Source organism: Jatropha curcas, chromosome 5 (genome assembly GCF_041381405.1).
Source record: "Jatropha curcas cultivar XTBG-Jc1 chromosome 5, XTBG_Jcur_1.0, whole genome shotgun sequence".
Classification (NCBI taxonomy): domain Eukaryota; kingdom Viridiplantae; phylum Streptophyta; class Magnoliopsida; order Malpighiales; family Euphorbiaceae; genus Jatropha; species Jatropha curcas.
In genome coordinates this window covers 20,519,086-20,522,502 of record NC_143155.1, presented here as the reverse complement: position 1 = coordinate 20,522,502, position 3,417 = coordinate 20,519,086, and the positions used below count along the sequence as shown (strand labels likewise).

The following is a 3,417-nucleotide window of genomic DNA, read 5'->3' as shown; positions in this document are numbered from 1 at the left end:
GATTGTTCGATTTTTGTTTTATATTATTAAAACTTATTAAAGACCGACACTTTTCCTACAGATAGCGTAAAGTGTGTGAGGCTGGTCCGCTACATCATACTTGTAACCGGGCTTTTACTTGTTTAATAACATGCAAGATATATATTTACACATGCATTTCTACCGTTTGGCTTTCCAAATAAAAATATTTGTTTAAATAAATTTGTGAAAAGTATTATAATGAAAGATGGTGAATTTTCTCTAATTAACAAATTAATCAAAATTCTTTTGGGTGGTTAGTTGAAACATCCCGAATTTTTATTTTCGAAACTTTCGAATTTTTATTAAATTAAAAATCTCGATTTTTAATTATATGGGCTATAAATACCAAACAATTTCAATTCGAGCCCAAATTTACGGAGTTGGGCTCAAGCCCAAAGCATATTATTAAATATTTGCCAAGTGGAGAACCTTTAGAAATTTTTAAGAGTAAATAAGGAGCACTAATTACTAAATTATTAAAAACGTATATGTATATGTGTGTGATTACTATATAAATTAATTATTCTAAAATCTAATATTATTGCTATTAATTATTATTATTATTACTATTTAGTAAATCGAGGAAATGTTCTAGAACCTAACTAAAAGAATCAAAATAAATCAAATCGGATTACAAAACCAAGCAAATCACACCGAATCATTGAATTGGACCATACCGATTCGAATCGAACCAGAATAGTCTAGAAACCCAAAAATTTCTTTTCTTCTTCTTCGTCCTTCTTCTCCAGCGTCGACCTACCCTCCCCTTCTCCTACTCTCGTTTTTCCGACTGCCTGAGACCAGCACCTCCTCGCCGTCGCCTCCTCGCCGCAGCAGTTCCGGCATTCCTTTCTCTCCCTCATTTTGTTTCTGGCGAACGCAGTTATCACAGGAGACTCGATCGGGAAGTAGCGTCGCATCTCACTCGACTGGCGACTCCAGTCTCTCTCTCTCGACGAAGAAGCTTCGATCTCTCTTCTTCACTCTCTCCTTCCCGTTCTGGCTGGCGCAGCGAACCAAGAAGCTGCGATCACAGCTCGTAGTAGGTAAAGTCGCATTCAAAACCTTGGTGAGCTCTATATGATCCCTTTTCCTTCAATTATTTAACTTATTCAATAGTTCATTTGAGGAAAGGGTTGGTAGAATCATGAATGAGAAATACTTGGTTCCTGAAACACTATTCACACGACTAAAAGTTGGGAAAATCTGATTTTTGACTATTAATTGACACTATAACTGCATTTTTCAAGGAAATGTGTAAGTTAGGGTGTTTATTGTAGATCCTATGAAAGAAATTAGAATGATTGTGATATGGTAGCAGCCAACCTAGCTATTTGCTCAAAATTTTTGCTTTGATATGAGGCATTTGACATGATAAGTTAAGTTTTTGTTGGTAAATGAGTCAACTAGTGTTTATAGTATGGATTTTGATCGAGAAACCTTGATTTTCTTAGGTTGGCAGCAGACATTTTAGTTTATTTCATGAATTAAATCTGTGATATGAAGCAAATGAAGTTGTAAATTGAGTTCTTGATTGGAATGGGTTAACCATCGTATAATGCGTGAGTTTAACCAAATACTTAAGGTTTCTTTGATAAGTGACAGCCTTAGCTAGCGGAAATAACGGATTTTTGCTTGAACCATGTTTAGGTTGATGGAACGAATGTGCCCTTCATAATTTGTTGTGAGTGTAAAGGTACTAATGACAAAGTTTTATGAGTACTAAGAAATTTCTGGTAAAAAGCAGTAGCTATTTTCAATTATTTCTATTGATTATTGTTTGACATGGTACAATTAAGATTGTAAATCTAATTCTTGCGTGAAATTAGTTAGTTGGTGTGATCCATGATAGCAAAGCTAAGGATATTTTTGTGCAAGTAGTAAATAACCAATGGTGATGCTTGAAGCTTGGATTGTTAATAGCTAAAGTATTGTATTGTGATTAAATATTTCTACTAGTACTTTATATGGAGGAAGTGAAATTAATTTGTTTGATTGCCCGATGGATGGGCTGTGTGTGTAATGGTTGATGGATATAATATTGCTGATATTTGAGCAGGTAGATAGTTCAATTTTTAGGGGAGGTGCTGCCGAAATTTCGATAGAACTTAGACTAGTTTTAATTAACAATATAATTACTAAGTTTATTTAGATAAATTTTATAATTTGATACATAATAAATAAAGTACTCTAACTATTTATTTATTATCATTATTATTCATTTAAGTATTCCATTATTTATTTATTTATTTTCATTATTATTGTTTATTATTATTATTATTATTAATTATTTTATTATTGTTGTTTATTGTTAACACTATTCACTTATTTATTTGCATTTGATTTTGGATGTCTAATTGTGCATTGCATTACGATGTTTAATTGATTAATATGCTTGCATTTAATTGCAATACTTGATTAATTGTGTTGTGATATTGCTGTTCTTTGTTTGTGTGGAATTGGGATGCAGTGGGTCACCATGGGTTTGTGAGACCGTTACCGTTTTATGGATCCTGATTACTGTTACCGTTATATACCGTTACCGTTATATGGATCCTTAGCTGGGTAAATGGGAGATCGGCGCCCCCGTGTGCACCTACCGTTACCGTTACCGTTAACCATGGGTTGGCTTCTCGTCGTTGCGCACCGGACAGTCTAGATTTGATCGCAGCCCGCAGGGTGGCCTTCTGTTGTGAGCGCTTAATGATTTAGATTGGATGGAGACCACCGGGTTGCCTCCTGTTGGTATGAAAAAGAAAAAAGATGATAGAAAAACAATGAGAGGGCTGGTCAAGTGAGGATTAAACCGGTCGGCCAGTATGGGGGATCGGCTCCCTGGTGCACACGTGAGTGGATGAGCCATGTGGGAGGACGGCTCATCGAAGTTTCGGTGACGCCACTGATCAATTTCCACGTGATGTGATTATATGAAGATGTTAATAATTGTGAGTGCTGGTGATATGCCATTTGTGTGACTGGCTGTGTGAGCATATAACTAGTCGGATGACTAGATTGATATATTTATACATTTGTGTGAATGCATGTGTGGTGCAATAATTATTATTCATTAATAAACTCACATCTCTTATTTAAATCTTCCAGGAAGTAGCATTTTCTAAATCCCAGCTATAACTCTGCTCCTTCACTGTTAAAAAGAAATTCTTTAATCTTAATGTTGATATATTAAGTAGATAAATGTCTGAAGACTTATCTGTATACATCTGTTAGTGAACTCCGCAGTTGTAGAATTTGTGTATAATTAGTCGTGTATTAACATAGACGATATAATTATGTGAGCCCATATTAAAAATGTGATGTATCGTTAATTGGGCCCGAACTGTGGAAATATTGTAACTGATAAATTTGGGCTGAAATTTAATAGAATCTTGAGGTTTA

At 34.7% G+C, this 3,417-nt stretch overlaps 1 long non-coding RNA gene across 1 annotated transcript; it reads left to right on the top strand.

The window, feature by feature from the left end:
- Positions 1 to 615: 615 nt before the first annotated feature.
- On the top strand, positions 616 to 3,417 carry LOC149496360 (uncharacterized). Its single transcript, XR_016320982.1, has 2 exons — positions 616 to 1,067; positions 2,492 to 3,417. It is a non-coding gene; the product is annotated as an uncharacterized LOC149496360 (long non-coding RNA).